The 18,244-nt window shown below is 44.4% G+C and overlaps 1 protein-coding gene across 3 annotated transcripts in view; it reads left to right on the forward strand.

Moving 5' to 3' along the window:
• GRID2 (glutamate ionotropic receptor delta type subunit 2) overlaps window positions 1-18,244 on the forward strand; it is a 984,243-nt gene that overhangs the window by 151,014 nt on the left and 814,985 nt on the right. The window lies entirely within an intron of this gene.

The raw sequence follows: 18,244 nt of genomic DNA on the forward strand, positions 1-18,244 counted from the left end.
TGGTGACATATGAATAGAATAGACTATGGGGATTGCTTCCCCTATGAGGAGTGGAAGACATGCTGGGTGGGTAAGGGCTGAAAAAGGGTGAGCGAGGAATCGGGAGCTGAACATTTAACTGTGAAAGAAATGATAGTGGAGGAGGTCTGCAGAGGAAAGCCCTTAGTGAAGAGCTACCCCCTGGCTCACAGGTGATTGGCAGCAGTCTGGTGCACTTACAGGGGACCCAGGCTGGGGCTGCATTAGCAGCTGGGATGGCTCCCAATCTCTTGCAAGGGCCTTTTCCTTCACGAGAAATTGGCATCACTTTGTGGGCATGCGTGGCTGGTCCCTCTTTGCCACTGGCAGGAGGATTTGGGGGCAGAGCCTGAAAAGGGCAGGGTTTGGGGAGGGGAGGGACTTCAAAGCCATAGAGTCCAATTGGCAAAGCGGCCATTTTCTCCAGGGGAACTGATCTCTATCAGCTGGAGATCAGTTGTAATAGCAGGAGATCTCCAGCTAATACCTGGAGATATGACCTTCAGCGGGGCCTGGAAGGAGAGCTAATGAGGAGACACATGACTTCTTTCCCCAGGCTGCTGGAGAAGACTAGAAAGAGGAGGGAGAATAAGGTGCTAGAGAAACCTCTCCCTTCAATTCTGAGGCCTTGCAGGCTTTTATGGGGGCCTCATAGACAATTGAGAGGAACCCCAATGCCACGCATACTCACAGGGGAGTGGTGGAACTGTTGGGTTTGCACTGTGGAGATTTGATCATTTTAACATTGACTGGGACAATTTACATTTTGCTATACATTCAGATGAAATAGGGGTAGTGGTAGAGATAGGCTGCTAACTACCTTGAGAGCATTGCAACAGATTTTTTTAAAAGCAGAATAATGAATACTGAAGCAGCCCCGCTTCCCTTAGGCAACATTACACAAGGTTTTTGGGGGGAGGGTTGGATATGAGGGGGCACTGGAGAAATTTTATATTGTGAGGCATTTGTTCTTATAGTTACTAATAGAGAATGGGGGCATCAAAGAAGCAGATCTATTGTCCTCCATCAGATCTTGAGAAAGAGAGAGGTCTTCTTGCACTCCAAGATTCAGTCAACTTCAGTCAATTCACAGCTCTTTGTCTGCGTGGATCTCTTGCTGCCTGTTCTAAAAAGCTGTGGTTTCTGCTGTGCATATGTGTCAGTGCATACCTATCCCCTCCTTTTCAGCATGTGGAAGGATGTTCCTTCTGCAAGCTCTGATGGTTCCCTGAACAAGAAAATGAGAGAGCAATCAGGAGATCATCTCCTAACAATTGGCTCTCATTGAAGAAACATCTATAGCTATTAAGGAGCATTAACATTCATAGACCCTGGCTACAGAGAGAGACTCATTCTCACTACAAGGACAGCAATCTCACAACACCATTATTTGTTATTGAATTGTTGTTGATTTTCAAACCATGAGTGTAGAAGGTACTAACAACAGCAACAACTATACCAATCATAATCTTCACATCGTCTTGTAAAATTGAACTCGGGCGCAATCTACTGGGACATTTCCCTGCCAGAACCCCATTTGAAAGAATGGGAGCAGACTCCAGAAGATAATAAACTTCTGTTTCCTAGTTAGTAGGTTAAGAATGATCCAGCACTCATGGAGAGTCGTGCAGACTTTTAGCATTTCCCAGACAATATGCTCAAGCATTTTATTTCGTCTCTGTTAGCACTTTCTTCTCATAAGATATAAAGAAAGACATAAGTGAAGGCCCAACCAAAGTCTGATGACAGCCCTAATCTTTCTTCTGTCATCAGATATTTTTAGTCTCATTAAATATTCTTAGTGACTTTTAAAGCGGCACATCAGTCACGAAGATTACAGATTGTCAAAATGAAATGCACTAATATACTATTTTAAATTTCCAAATCAATCTGAGAACTTGTACGACCTTTACAAGATCAAATACATGCTTTCTAGATTTTCATGTACGAGCCAACATGCAGGTCAAATTCCAGGGTTAATGAAAGAAACAAATATCCATCTTTCACAGGCATGCTGCTGGCAACCTGACATTTCTTTGACCCTTTATTGCATACTGATGATTGCTTGTAAACCATGTAGATTCACGACCATTAAAAAAAATTCAGTTACTTGAAAATCAAACCTTTGACTTGGAAAGGAGAACTGAAAGAGCAAGGATGCGTAGAAGAAGAAGAGTTGGTTTTTATATGCCAACTTTCTCTACCACTTAAGGGAGACTCAAACTGCCTTACAATCACTTTCCCTTCCCCACAACAGACACCCTGTGAGGTAGGTGGGGCTGAGAGAGCTCTTAACAGAGCTGTGACTTGCCCAAGGTCACCCAGCTGGCTTCGTGTATAGGAGTGGGGAAACAAACCCAGTTCTTCAGATTAGAGTCCACCGCTCCAAACCACTACTCTTAACCATTACACCATGCATAGAAGTGTTCAGATAAATTTTTCTAGCCTTATAGAAGCCCTGGCCTCAAACTTTCTCAGTTACAGCTGATTTATGGTAGCCCCATAGGGTTTTCAAGGCAAGAGATGTTCAGGGAGTGAGGAGTGTGTTCCTTTAGAAAAACTATCCACATTCAGGAACCAACAGTTAGCAAAACTAACAAAATCTGCCTAATGCCTTTTTATTAGGTATTCCATGGATGTTGTGGGTCTGCATCCTTCTGCCCTAACTGGACAAATTATACGTGTTTAATTTACTGCCAATTTCCCCTTCCGCTGACTTTCCTCTCCAGCCTGTTCTGCATAAAATATGTTGCAGCATGTGTGTTCTGCATAAAGCTACTTGGTCAAAAGGATGGTTGCAAGGACATCATTTTAGAGGGTGTTTGGCGGGGGAGACTCACAACAAAGGTCTGATATCATCAATATGTCTAATTCTCAGTATGGCCAAATCTGAGGATACTTCAATCCAGATATTGGAGCTTTGAACAGACAAGACAGATCATTCTACAAACCTGAAAAAAGCCCAACTTTGCAGAAAAATCTGAAATCTTAAAAAAAAAAAAACATTGGAGTTAACACACTCCCCAACATGATAGATGCAGTACCTGTAGCTTTAAGAAATTCCCTCAGTGGCCAAGTGGCTCAGTGGCTAAGCAGCCACAACTGTATTGCCAGAATTCAAGCGTTGGTTTCTGTTGATAAAAGGCAGGGAAATGGGCAGGACCCTTTCCAGGGTTGCTTTGGCCTTTAAGGAAAGAGTCATCAGGGCCCCAGCCTGACAGCAACCATTGGGTGACTTACTAACACACAACTTGTATGCCTGGCTACTTGCCACTGTTAAACAGTAGCCACCTCACAAAGGCCAGTGTGGTAGGATGGTTAGGATTTTAGACTAGGAGGAGATTGAGAATGATGTAAACTTCTTTGGGTCCCCATTGTGGAGAAAGGGTATAAATGAAGTAAATAAAAATCAATATAGCTAAATATTTTGGGTCAGATAAAAGTTGGGGTTGGTAGGTAGAGAGCCAGCATGGTGTAGTGGTGGTTTGGAGCGGTGGACTCTGATCTAGAGAACTGGGTTTGATTCCAGATTCCTCCACATGAGCGGCGGAGGCTAATCTGGAGAACTGGATTGGTTTCTCCACTCCTACACATGAAGCCAGCTGGGTGACCTTGGGCTAGTCACAGCTCTTAGAGCTCTCTCAGCCCCACCTACCTCACAGGGTGTCCACAGTGGGGAGGGGAAGGGAAGGTGATTGTAAACCGGTTTGATTCTTCCTTAACAGGTAGAGAAAGGCTGTTACCCCACTTGTATTCCCAGCGATGTATTAAGAGTTTGAAAATGTTATAAAAAATACTGTTCGCACTTTCTGTGTATTCCCAATGATGTATTAAGAGTTTGAAAACATTATAAAAAATACTGTTCGCACTTTGTTTGGCCCCTTTAGCTGTGAAGACGTCTTCCAACCATTTATAAGCCGTGGTATCCAAAAACCCTTTTAAAGCGATGTTTTTTATAACATTTTCAAACTCTTAATACATCGCTGGGAATACAAAGTGCGGTAACCCCCAATGTTGGCTTATAAAAAACAACTCTTCTTCTTTTGGGAAGGAAACAGGGAAAGCTGATGATATTGGTGCTGTCAGGAGGACATAAATAGTGTGAGGAAGGGGATACAGAGGAATGTAAGGTGCTGCCTGCCAGTCCTTGCAGTTCCCCACCATGCAACTTGGCCCAGCCTGGCAGCTAGGCATGCCCTGTGCAACTGGGCCTGTCTTTTTCTAGGGAGAAGCTGCCAAGGGGAGGGAAGGCGGGAGAGCTGAAGATGAGGAAAATAAAGGTAGGCTGGCTGATGGGTGGAAAGGAGAGAAGGAAGCTGGAAAATGAGAGAGGCTATAGGTGTTTTCAGGAAAGGGAGAGAAGAAATAGTGGGGGAGAGGAAAATAAGTTGCCCGCCTCGAGACCTTGTTGGTCCCCTGCTTGTACTCCAGGTTAATGGTGCAATCCTGTTCACACTTAGGCCACTGAACTTGGTGGGACAAAGTCTTAAATTAGGGTTGCCAAGTGCCAGGTGGTAGCGGGCAAACCCCCGCCAATCCACCTGGCTGCCCATCAACCAGCTGAGGGTCAGTGGGCAACACGTGCACGCACGCCTGCCCATCGCGCCCGGTTTACACCCGGAAGTGTCGCATTGCAACAGGCCTTTTACCACCCAGTTTGAGTGGTAAAAGCCCCTTGCGATGTCACACTTCTGAGTGTAAACCGGACGTTACGTGATCGTGCGCGATCTCTACCTCACCTCCGCCCCCAAAATCTCCCGCTGGAGGACAGGGGGGACCTGGCAATGCTCTCTTAAATACAGAATGGTTGTGTGAGATCTGACCCCTCCGGGCCTCCCTAAAGGATACTATTAGCTGGTAGCCTTGCTTTATTTTTTGCAGGCCTCTTGCTGACTTGTATAGGTAGCCTTCTGTGAGTTTCTAGTTGTTGCTAGCTAAATAAGCTGGCACGTTACTGTCCTTTTTAAAGAATGAAAGTGGAGACGACCGAGCTTTGGCTTTCAGCTTTCAAGAGCTTTAATCAAAATTTCGAGGCCGCACCCTGAAATATCATGGGAGAGAGCTAGCTAAGCTGGAGAAAGAGGAGAATCTCTGCAGCTAGTTTCTTTTGAACAGGCATTAGAGAATAGTTTGGGGAGCCATACAACAGAAACCTTTGTCAGATTTAAGATGTAACTGTATCAGAGCGAACATTATTTCAAAGCTGAGAGCTGTTTGCAGTCCCCAGGCAAATCAGTTTTCCTGTCTCTTTCTTTTAATGACACCCTTTGGATTGAAATCTTCCATAGCAGTAATTGTGGCATATTCTCAGCAGGAAAAGTCGGTCCTTTAATGTGTTCAGTGAAAGTGGCTCGAAAAAGGCAGGATATCAAGTTTAAAGAACAGCCTCTGAAGACAAAGATACTTAATGCTGTGTGCCTTTCTTGCCCTGCCTGTATGTAAATTTTCTTTCTGGAGGCTCTGTGGTTGTCCGTCTTCCTATGAACCACTTGTTTCAGGACAGGAAACTTTTGTGTTTTTGAGTGGTAAAGGCTTGCATTGGTTTTTATATCCATTTTGCTTCTGAGGCGAGAGTCGCACCGAACAGATGCCTGAAGCAAAATTTTAAATTGGAGATGTTCCCTTGAGTGAAAGATCCAAGGAATTTAGAGGAAAGCCAAGAGAACCTCTTGCAGAAGGGAGAGCGGCTTGGAGGGAGAAGAAGAGGAGTTAGTTTTCATATGTCGACTTTCTCTCCCAGCTAAGGCAGAATCAAACCGGCTTACAATCACCTTCCCTTCCCCTCTCCACAACAGACACCCTGTGAGGTAGGTGAAGCTGAGAGAGCTCTAAGAGAGCTGTGACTAGCCCAAGGTCACCCAGCTGGCTTTGTGTGTTGGAGCGGGGAAACAAATCCAATTCACCAGATTAGCCTCCGCTGCTCATGTGGAGGAGTGGGGAATCAAACCCGGTTATCCAGATCAGAGTCCACCGCTCCAAATCACCACATTTAACCACAACACCACACTGACTTGCAGAAGGGAGAGTGGCTTGGAGGGAAGTGATTGGGATTGGAGACATGGTGGGTTGGCAACGCGTTAGTCAGAACACACTTTTCCCTTGAAATTGCCTCCTTCTGAATTATGTCTTTGGGGGAGGGGAATCATCAAGGTTTGTCTTGTTGCATTTGTATAAAAGAATACAATAATATTCGTGCAAGAAAGTAGGCCATAAGGGTGTCTTTTGTTTTTTCCTGTTGTTTTAGCCTTTTTTTTTTTTTTTAAGCTTGCCGTTTGGCATGTAGGGAAAGAATTGAGCGGGCAGCTTTTAGAATGGCCTGTGAGTTCCTAATATCAGCCATCAAAGCATTTTAAAGATTGTTCTGGTAGATGAAAGTACAGCAGTGGGTGAAAAAACCTCAGTTAACTGAAATTCCCTGCTGCTTCATTACTTCCATATTGCAATTTTTTGTGCTAAACGCCGGTACCTAGGGATTACATTAAACTGCAGATATTCGCCATGGTTTTGCTAAGTGGATTTGGAGTTGACTGTTGTGGAAGCAACAGGCATGACTCCAAATGGAGCTAGGTTGAAGAGTTCAGCACTACATTTAAATATAGCGTATTTGACTGCCGACTCCTTTGAATCTAATTTCTGACAACCCTACACGGCTTGCTGGAATACAGACGTAAAAGCAGAGTGACTGCTTGGCTTTTCAAAGTTTCATTGTATGAGACGCGAGCCCCTTGAGTGATCCACATAGACATAAATATTCAAGGACCAAGCTGTTTTGTTCCTTGCCATTCATGTGAATGTAAAGTGAAAGTGTGCCGCTCCGAACATGCATTTCCCCAGGGCCCCCTAGCACAGTGATGTAACTGAAGGCAGATTGGAATCCAGACTGGCAATAATAATAAAAGAATTAGATGGTGTTACCACAGTACTGTATAAACTATAATTTAGCTCTGTCTGCCTACCAATTTCCAACCAGATGACGCACATGAATAAATGAAAATATATTGCATGGCAGTTGCCTAACCTGTTCAAGTGACTGTTTTCCAACCATGTAGCTTGGTGTAGTGGTTAAGAGCGGTGGTTTGGAGTGGTGGACTCTGATCTGGAGAACCGGGTTTGATTCCCTACTCCTCCACATGAGCGGCAGAGGCTAATCTGGTGAACTGGATTTGTTTCCCCACTCCTACGCACAAAGCCAGCTGGGTGACCTTGGGCAAGTTACAGCTCTCTCAGCCCTGCCTACCTCACAGGGTGTCTGTTGTAGGTAGGGGAAGGAAAGGTGATTGTAAGCTGGTTTGATTCTCCCTTAAGTGGTAGAGAAAGTCAGCATATAAAAACCAACTCTTCTTTGTCTTCTTTGCATCTATCTTGGAGATATGTTTGTCCCCCATAAAAACATAAGAAAAGCCCTGGTGGGTGAGTCCGGTCATTGATATACTCCAGCATCCTGTTTTTCCACAGAGGACAACAGATTGCTGAAGAAGAGGAGGAGGAGGAGCAGTTGATTTTTACATGCCGACTTTCTCTACCACTTAAGGAAGAATCAAACAGGCGTACAGTCACCTTCCCCTCCCCACAACAGACACCATGTGAGGTAGGAAGGGCTGAGAGAACTCTTAAGAGAGCTGTGACTAGGCCAAGGTCACTCAGCTGGCTTCATGTGGAGGAGTGGGGAAACCAACCCGGTCCACCAGATTAGAGTCCACCCCTCATGTGGAGGAGTGGGGAATCAAACCCAGTTCTTCAAATTAGAGTCCACTGCTCTTAACCACTACACCGCTCTTAACCGCTACATCTCGCTGGCTGTGTAGGCTTGTAGAAGGGCTACAAGTGGATTGCAGAGGCCTAGGTGTCTCCCACTGCTGTTGCCTCCCTGTGCTGGTATTCAGAGTTTTACTATCTCTGGACATGGAGATTCCATTTAATCAACATGGCTAATTGCCATTGAAGAATGTAAGAATGTATCTAATCCGCTTTGAAAGCCATCTGAGTTGGTGTCCTTCACTACATCCTGTGGCAGTGAATTCTACATATCAATTACTCATTGAGCAATGAAGTACTTTTATCTATCCTAAGTCTACTGCCCATCAACCTCACTGGGGATCTCTCTTGTCTGTCAGTTTAGACAACAGTGTTAGTGCAATCCTAAACAAAGCTACACATTTCTGAGTTCATTGAAGTGAATGGGCGTAGAGGGTAAATTCTGTTTAGGACTGTGCTGTAAAATCTGTCTTCTGACAAAGGCCATCTAACCTATGGTAGGGCTGGACTTGTCTTGTCTTGTGACTGCATGCTGTGATATTTGTTTATGTGGTCTGATACTTCTATGGTAGCTGAAAAGGGTTGTCAACCTGAGTGGTTTGCCCTCATTTGCACAGATGTATAATTTCAAAATGTGTTTGTTGCATTCCACTTTTTGCTTCAGTATTTTGGGTCGGGTTGTTCACTGCTTCATCCAAGATGATTGACAAGGTCACTTTTTCATAGGTTGAGGCTGATCATGAACCTCAGGGACACATTTGCCTGTTCTTCCTTTTCTTTTCCTTCCAGTAACTGGAATGTCCTGCAGTTTTATGAAGTGGTCAAAGATCCTCTGCTGTTCCTAGCAGGTGACTGATGCCATCAGAGCTGACAAAAAAGGCCTTCCACTTGTCATGTGCATGTGTATTTGCATGTGCGGAGCCCAGTGCTGTGAGTACAGACCTGAGTAATATTGTGGTTACTTACAGCAGGGCCTTCCAATACTTTTGACAGCCTCTAAAGGACCAGCTGTTGGAACAGAATAATGACAGCTTTCGGCAGGTATCCATCTTTGTATGTAATGAATTATTTTTTATTTATGCTTTTAACGTAAATAAGTAGATCACGCATTAAGCACATTCAGGCTATCATGTTTGTGTTGATTAGTTACTGCCATTCAAGAACATTATCTTCATGAGAGGAAAATTTTTTCCTTTGGTCTTAATTTCCTTAAAATTTCAACCTTTACTTGTTGTAAGCACCACTAAATTACTCCTAGGACCTTGGTGGATGCTCGACTTCTCCTTCCTCTTCCAAATGGATGCATACAAACAAGTCTTTCAGCATTTTTTCTGTGCCCCAGTGGACCCCCACCCACCCACCCACCCACCTGATTAGAACAGATGGTGGAGGATGATTCTCTCGGATCATTTATTGAGTCAATGATGACCTATTTTCCCCCTTGCTAATGGTGCAGGAGAAGGAAAATGAGGCTCGACTATGGCTTGTATGGCTAGAGTGACCTTTAAGTTCAGTTTCTTTGAGGGAATTTCTACCTTGAAGATGTTTGCTCAGCTAGCATTAGCCACCATTGAGATGGTGCGATAAGTAGCTACAACCAAAAACTGCGTCATCACGTTTGGTGGAATTTCCTATCAGTGAAATTTATGATGCTGCATGAAGATTGTTTTGATGGCACCACTCAGGGTGGTAGATGTCATTTTTGCTAAGTTCGTTGTAGTTTGCTCGAGCTCTGACTAGGGCTGCCAAGCCCCTGGGCAGGGTGTGGGATCACCCACCTTTAGGTCCTGTTGCCCACTGCTGCTTGGAGCAGCAATTGGGGAATGTTTTTTAAATCCACTGGTGTTACAGGTGTCATGTTATTACTTCTGGGGAAAACTCAGAAGCAAAGGCAGTAGCTCTAGGAATCACCGGAAACTCTATGGTTTTGCATATGGCTTTTACCATAGAGTTTCCGGCAATTCATTATGCCCCTGCCACCCATTCCTCCTGCCGGCCGCCAGATAACCTTAGCTCTGACATAGACATAAACAGGAACTTGCCAACGAATTTTGCACAAGTTCTAGTCTCTTGAGTTATTTTATCCTTTATACTGTACTGCGTTTTAATAGCTGTAGTTTGCTTCATTGTGGATGTTTAGAAATTTGTCCTACTAGGAAGACTGTCGTCTGTTGCTAGGCAGACTACTAGGTCCCTCTATACTGAAAGAGAAAAGCAGAGTAGCAAGAGAAGAAAGAACGACAGAGGAGAAAGTTGAACAGGGGGGTGCAAGAAGGACAGAAGAACAAAACCTGGCGATAAGAGTCCTGCTTTGTGTTGTCTCCTTGCCTCAGTGGAGCTCCAAAATGCTCTTCCTTTGCAAGCCTTAAGAAAGGCAAGTTTTGCAGTTCAAAGTTTTGCAGTTCAAATGCAATCCGTTTTCCACTAATTAATCAATTAAGTAGTTAATTAAAACCATTAATTGGTTGATGAACCTACTTATTATTAATGGTATTAGTGTATATAAGTACTCCAGCGGGGGTGACGGGCTATGATTTCCTGAGTAGTTGGCTTGGTGGCAGGTACATTTGACAATTGGCAGCCTATTTTTAATCAAAAAGAGACAAATTGCAGCAGCTCAGTTAACTGGAAAATAGACGGCCTTTGCTTCATTTATAGAGGACTGGAGGAAGAAATAGAGGAAGTATGGTGTTTGTTTTATTATTCCTGAGTGTTTATGTGTTTGTTTCATAATAAAGTATGAGCTGTGTCTGGAACACTGGCTGTTTCAGAATACTCTTTATTTACATAAGCAATAAGCCACAGCAGTTTCCAGGTTACATCAAGGCCACAGCTCTGCTGCAGGTAGAGCTTTGTATTTTAATTTGATTTCAACATTTAACCTCTGGTGGAATTAAGTGGGATTTAAACATTTCTGGCTTTGACTGAAACATTCTTACAAGTACAGATGACTTCATAAAGTATAGTTTACAATTCAGCATGTTAAAAAATGGGGGACAAGCTCATTCGGGAAGAACGAGAACTAAAAATGTACACTTGTTTAACAAAAAGGTCTTCTTGTGTTTTCAGTAGGGTTGCCAACCTCCAGGTACTAGCTGGAGATCTCCCGCTATTACAACTGATCTCCAGCCGACAGAGGGGGTTACCGCACTTTGTATTCCCAGCGATGTATTAAGAGTTTGAAAATGTTATAAAAAACATCGCTTTAAAAGGGTTTTTGGATACCACGGCTTATAAATGGTTGGAAGACGTCTTCACAGCTAAAGGGGCCAAACAAAGTACGAACAGTATTTTTTATAATGTTTTCAAACTCTTAATACATCGGTGGAAGTACATAGAAAGTGCGAACAGTATTTTTTATAACGTTTTCAAACTCTTAATACATCGCTGGGAATACAAGTGTGGTAACCACCAGAGATCAGTTAACTTGGAGAAAATAGCCCCTTTGGCAATTGGACTCTATGGCATTGAAGTCCTTCCCCACCGGAAAACCCTGCCCTCCTCAGGCTCCACCCTCAAAATCTCCTGCTGGTGGGGAAGAGGGACCTGGCAACCCTAGTTTTCAGTCATAATGATTATTTCTTCTTCTGAATCCTTGGTCATTTCACTCTAAGTTTAGAACCAGCCAAATCAAGAGTGGTCACTCAGAAATACTCAAACACCATTTCTGCATTAAAGCAGAGCCTGATAATTTCATTCATAAAGATGTCTAGTGTTGCCAAACTTCATAATTGGTAAAGAGGATCGACCTTACTGGAATTACACATTAAATACCTGATTGTTGATAAAATAAGCCAACTGTGTGATCCATTCTAATTTGGAGGCTGAGGAAAGTGATAAACTAGTTAAGCCAGTATTGGATAGTGATTCATGTCAGACTAGGATCTGGGAGACTCAGGTTTGAATCCCCATTCAGTCATGGAAGAGTACTGAAGAACGCTGCTTTGTGACTTTTTGATTGGTCTTAATAGAAGGTATTGTGTGGATTGCAGGTGACCTTGGGCCAGTCACACTCTCTCAGCCTCATCTACCTTACAGGGTTGTTGTGAGGATGAAATGCAGGAGAGGGGGCTGATATAAGCTGCAGTGGGGAGGAAATGGGGTATATAAATGAAGTCAATAAATAAGAATTAGTAATTCCAGTGGACAGTTTAGTTAGTTTCAGCCAAAAAACAAGGCTTGTGGTTCCTGAAATATTAAAAGATTTTATACTTTTTATTTAGTTTTATGCTAGTTTTCTGTGGCAAATTCTACCCAGAAGTTGCCATGAGAGAGCTCTCCATTTTCTCCACAGCCAGCCTTCAGATTTGACTGGCAGTGGAAGGTTAAAGGGCTAGCCTCTAAAGTTGGCATTGAAGATGAAAGGGTATGAGGTTCCTCAGAACATCTGGAGACTGAACTGTGTACTCTGAAACTTGTGAGAGTTCTGTAATTAGGATTTTCAAAGATAGCTAAAGTTTCCTTAATGAAATTTCATTAAACAATTTCTGTTCAAGCAGACCACTTAAAAGACCGTAATTATCCCACTGATCTAAACCCTGTTCAAATAATCCTTCTGAATTGACAGAGTTGAAAGACGGGGCAGAAATCAAAGGGAGAGTTTCATGAATCCCTTTCCCTCTTTCCTCTGTAGCCTGGGGTTTTTCGACCGGTAACTCCATCTCCTAAGCAGTATTTCCATTCTTAGAAAATTGCATGTTTAAATGATGCAGCGATGCACAGTCATTGTGAAATGGAGGGAATGAGAAAGCTTTGCTCTCCCTTTGCCTCGTGGCCATCATTTATTGACCTGAAGTTTTTAGAGATGCACTCTCAAGGAAACCTCACTTTGGCCAGCAGTCAGGCTTCGGACTTGGTCTAGAGAGAAAAGGTAGCTGTGAATTTCCTGCATTGTTCAGGGGGTTGGACTAGACGACTCTGGTGGTCCCTTCCAACTCTATGATTCTATTCTATGTTCCCTTTGTTTAGTTCTCTTTTAGCACTCTTTTGTCAAGAAGAAAAGGAAAAGTGAAGCGAAATAGGATCAAATCAGGGGAAATATTTTAACTAGTCACCAGGTGCTTTCACTGTAGGGAGCAATTTGATCTAGGTATCGGAGAATCTCTGCCTATTTGAAACAGTCTAGAGATTCTCCAATATCTAGATGAAATTGCTCCCTACAGTGAAAGCACCTGGTGACTAGTTAAAATATTTTCCCCATGCTAAGGATCTTGGCAGGCATCCAGAGGGGCACCAAAAGGGCACTGCCCTTCAGCTGCCACCTTGGATTGCAGGCTACTTTTATAGACCATCTGGCAGCAGTTTCTCAAATCTTTCCGAGCCTGTCGATCAGAAATCAAGGATGCAGCCTTGATTTGTAGACCAGGTAGCAACGGTAACTTTTTGGCCTCCTTTTAAAAAGGAGAAATCTCACTGGGGCTGTCAGATCCGGTCATTGCATAAAACCAGAATGCACAGTTCAGTTACTGTCCTCCAGTCTCCATAACAACATCCTCTTGTACAGCTGCAGCAATGTCTTTTATTCCATTTCCTTAGACGTTCTCACATTGACCATGAACACAGTATGTAAAACAATTAGCTCCTTCTGTAAATTTAAACATTATGACCTGAAGGAATAGAGCAAGATTCAAGTCTGGTAGCACCTTAAAGGCCAACAAGATTTGCAGGGTATAAGCTTTTGAGAGTTAAGGCTCCCAATGAAGACAGCTTTGACTCTTGAAAGCTTATACTGTGGGAAACTTGTTGGTCTTTAAGGGTGCTTGTGGACTTGAATCTTGCTCCTCTACTGCAGACCAAAACAGCTATACTCCTGAAACAATCTGAAGGAGGGCCAGCTCCCCATTTGTTTATTTCATGGGTTTTCAAATAATCCAGTGCAACTGTGTTCCAGATAGGGTTGCCAACCTCCAGGTACTAGCTGGAGATCTCCTGCTATTACAACTGATCTCCAGCTGATAGAGATCAGTTCACCTGGAGAAAATGGCCACTTTGGCAATTGAACTCTATGGCATTGAAGTCCCTCCCCTCCCCAAACCTCGCCCTCTGCAGGCTCCACCCCCAAAACCTCCCACAGGTGGCGAAGTGGGACCTGACAACCCTAGTTCAAGAGCTGTGGAGTGGCATTCTGCCTGAAGAGTTTTGTATGTTCTGCTCACTTCTTGAATTTAGGAAGCAGGTCACATTAGATTGGTTGGTTGTGGCGCTATTGAGAGAACTGCTCTGAGTCTGCTCTTGGCTGGGAAAGAGCAGTATACAAACAATAAATAAATAAAACTCTAGTTTTGTTATTGTTTTGAGGTTTGATAGTCTTAAAATATGAGATGATATTATATGTTTTTCCATTGTAACTTAAAGTACACCTACGTTAGCAAACGCTACCTGCCACCCTGATGAGTTACTAGCTATAATGCAGTGGTTCCCAACCTTTTTCGAGTCGCGACCCCCTTTTATAATTGCCAAGTAACCTGCGACCCCCACCCCATTTGCATAAAGCCATAAAATGACATTTTCAATAGGATAAAGAAAACACATTAAAAATAGATTTTTCAGAATATAATTCCAACGTAAGATTTAATTAGGAAGTCCAGGGTTGCTACACAGAGTCAGGCAATGGCAAACCACCTCTGCTCATCTGCTGTGTCAAAACCCCAGGAGGGGTTGCCAAATGTTGGTTGAGACCTGAAGGCACTTTCCACCACCACAGGTGGCTAAAGAAGCAGACTTTGTGGAGCAGAGTGAGGCCTTTTGGTTTCAGTGGTTTGAATTGCTTATATTTACTTTTATTGTTGTTATAGATACCACTGGATAATTTTCTCTAAAACCACCTTTGAGGGAAAGGCAGGAGACATACTTTAAAGAAGAAAATGGATACCCGCAGTTGAACTAATACATGCATTTGAGAGGCTAGATATTGATGAGATTTTGAAGGAGTAAAGAAAAGTTGTGTGCCCAAAGTGATTAAAGAGATCTAGCTTGTTTCCCACCATTGCCCTGCATTTTCCTCAAGAATCAGCCTGCCTTTCTATTTTAACCACTCAGACGAGGACTGGCAAGGCCACAGTCCAAAGCCCCAAGCCTATCGTGAACTTTACTGGAAGGCACCTGGGGAATTCCCTCTCAGCCTAGCCCACCTCACAGGGTTGTTAGGTTAAAATGGAGTAGGCATCGTATTTTGCCCCCGCCCCAAGGAGCTCAGGGGGCGGCATTCACGTTCATCCTTTTATCCTCACAACAACCACCCTGTGAGGTAGGTTAGGCTGAGAATGGGTCACCTAGAGGGCTCTGACCCAAACCCGGGTCTCCCTCACCCCAAAGCCCCACTGCCTCCAAGCCCGTCCGCCCCCCTTGAGGGATGAAGAGGGGCTTGTGAGTTGCTCTCGCCCCGCAACCGCCCAGCCAAACCGACACGGAGGGAGCGAGGAAGGATTTGTGGGGCCGAGCCACAGGGCAGGTCAGGATATCTGGCGAAGGGCGAGTCGACTTTCTTCTTCTTCCCCGCCGCCTCCGTCTGGCGCTGCTTCTCCCTCATGAGCCGCCACAGCTCATCCTGCCCCACGGGTGCCGCCCAAAGCCGCCCCGAAGCCACCGCCAAAACCCTTCTTGCGAGTGAAGCCACCGCCGCGTCGCAGACAGAATTGCTTCATCGACTCTGAATGGACACGACACTTCCGCATCACAGGTTGTTTTCCGTTCAACCTGACCGACGCCATCCTCGACGCCGAGCAGGCTGGGAAGAGGCGGGCCCTGTTACCAGGGAGACCAAAGAGGGCGCGTGACCCCCCAGAAAACACTCCGCGACCCCCTTGGGGGTCGCGACCCACAGGTTGGGAACCACTGCTATAATGTAATAGAGTCTTGCCAATAAGTTCACGGAAATGTTCTCCCCCACAGAGCATTTCACAAATAAACATCGGGACACAAATAGGGCTGCCAGCCCTGGGTTGGGAAATTCTTGGAGATTTGGGGGCAGAGCTTGGGGAGGATGGAATTTGGGGAGGGAAGGGAGGTTAGCAGGTATGTGTTGTCATAGAGACCACTCTCCAAAGCTGCCATTACCTCCAGGGGAACTGATCTCTATAGTCTGGAGATGGGCTGTAATTTGGGGAGCTCTCCAACCCCCACCTGGAGGCTGGCAGCCTTAATTATAATAGTGATCCTGGATATAGGAATGAACATCCTGAATTTGTACCCCCTGCCTAGGGTTGCCAACCTCCAGGTGCTAGCTGGAGATCTCCTGCTATTACAACTGATCTCCAGCCGATAGAGATCAGTTCCCCTGGAGAAAATGGCCGCTTTGGCCATTGGGCTCTATGGCATTGAAGTCTTTCCCCTCCCCAACCCCCACCCTCCTCAGGCTACGCCCCAAAAACCTCCCGCTGGTGGCAAAGAGGGAAGTGGCAACTCTACCCCTGCCCCTTGCTATTGCACACTGGTGAATGTTCTTGTGGTCTTACATTCACTCAGCGTGAATATTCTTCTGCTCTTACATTTACTCTGCATTAGCTAGTCCGGGGCTGATTTAGGAGACTATAGGGAGCTGTCCCCCCTTGGGTATAGACAGACTAGAAAAAGCATCACTGTCTGACAAAATTTTTAGAAACAGTTCAAAATATGCTTTAGGAGCAGCAGAGTATGAAGTTAGCTCGGTGTTCACAAAATCACAATTTGTGATTTTTCAATAGGAACTATCCCTAGTAAATAGGGTCAGTGGGAAAACATGCAAGAGCCATTAGCCCACAATTTTTTTCACTAGCCTGCCTGTCTGGGTTAATAATCTAAAACCTGACAAAACTTACTGTTGCCTGATTTTTGAACGCCAATTTTTTAAAGACATTCGTCTTACAATTTAGCATCTAGTAATTGTTGGTATTGCGGGGAATCAAATGCTGATTATATCCACATATGATGGAATTGTATAAGGGCATAATGTTATTGGTGTATGGTTAGAATTATGCTTTCTAGGTAGAGTACTCTCCAGAATTGTTTCTGTTAAATCATGTTGAATCTTGTCCTAAGAAATTTAGGGCTCCTATTTGTTATATTACCACGGCTGCAAGAATAGAGTTCTCAAAGGTTTGGAAGAGAAAGAAAACTCCATCACGAAGATCATTTATTGAGAACGTTAAGTCTTTTTATTTGCATGTTAAGTTATTTGCATTGTTAAAAAAAAGATGTATCTTGGATTGATACAAAATTATTATTCAGATGGAACAGTTGCTATGAATATGCATGTAGTTGTATATTTAAAATTTAAAGTAAAAAAGCACTTTAATCTCTTGGAGACCATTCTTACTTAACATGGGTGACTAACAGCGCATTCCTGACTTCTGAGGACAAAAATCCTCAGGAGGCCAGGAAGGGGCTGTGCTGGCATTGGGCCCCCCACGCTGGCATCCGGGTCACTTACACCACCATAAGTGGCCCCAGTGCCGGCGGGGAGGCCTGGACGCTGGTCTCCTGACACTGCCAGGGCAGTGCCACCCCTGAATGCCAGCAGGGCCTTTCGTCGGCAACCCACCAGCGTAAAGGCCCACCCCGGCATTCCGGGAGGTCTTTCAGCGTCCCGGGGCACGTTCCGGGGGGGCAGGGCTGCCTGAAGGCAGCCTCCTGTCCCCTTTCGCCCCGGGTATGCCGATGGGGAGAAGAGCAAGGCAGGCACAGCCTCGCTGTTCTCAATGGGGTGAAAAGCCCCATTTAAAAAGAAAAAAAAGCCACGAAAAGGCTTTTTTCAAGGTTTCAGAGGACAGAGAACTGCTTAGGAGGTGCCGCGGTGGCACCTCTGCCACACCGTCCCTGCATGCCAAAAGCTCCGGAATGAGCTGTAAGAAAGTGACTATTTACAGGCGAGGAATAATAATAAATATACTTAAATCTTGGGAAAACATTCAAATAAACAACACTGTGCTGCATCATTGTGGCGCTTTATGGGTGAAATCAGTGAAATTACTGCACCATACTGGTGTAGTGGTTAATGCTGGCTTAGAGTATGGTGGTGCCATCCTTAACTGAGGTATTCTTTTCGAAGTCCATTGACTTCACTGGCCTTAGGGCAGTGTGATGCTGCTTAGGATAACTGTGTGGGAGACCGATGTTCAACTCCTCCACTCCGACCCTCAGCTCACTGACTGTCCTTGCGTCAGTCACTCTCTTTAAGCATCACCTACTTTATAAGGTTCCTGTGATGATTAAAACGGAGGAGAATTATGCGCACTACCCAGACCTCCAAGGTGGAAGGTTAGGAAGGTTAAATTACACAATAATTTAAAAAGGTAATTCTGATAAGACTGGTGATTTCCCTGTGTGTCCCTTTTAGTGAGAGATGTCTCCAAGAAGAAAGATGAATGGCTTTAAAAAGAGAGAGAGAGAGAAGACTGATTTGACAGTTGATGTTAATTGCACCCATAAATGTTTTTAATTGATCTTTGGTTTATAACCTCAAGTACACCAACCAAATTCATAGAGTGACCTTTTC

This window comes from Euleptes europaea, chromosome 9, assembly GCF_029931775.1.
Source record: "Euleptes europaea isolate rEulEur1 chromosome 9, rEulEur1.hap1, whole genome shotgun sequence".
Classification (NCBI taxonomy): Eukaryota; Metazoa; Chordata; class Lepidosauria; order Squamata; family Sphaerodactylidae; genus Euleptes; species Euleptes europaea.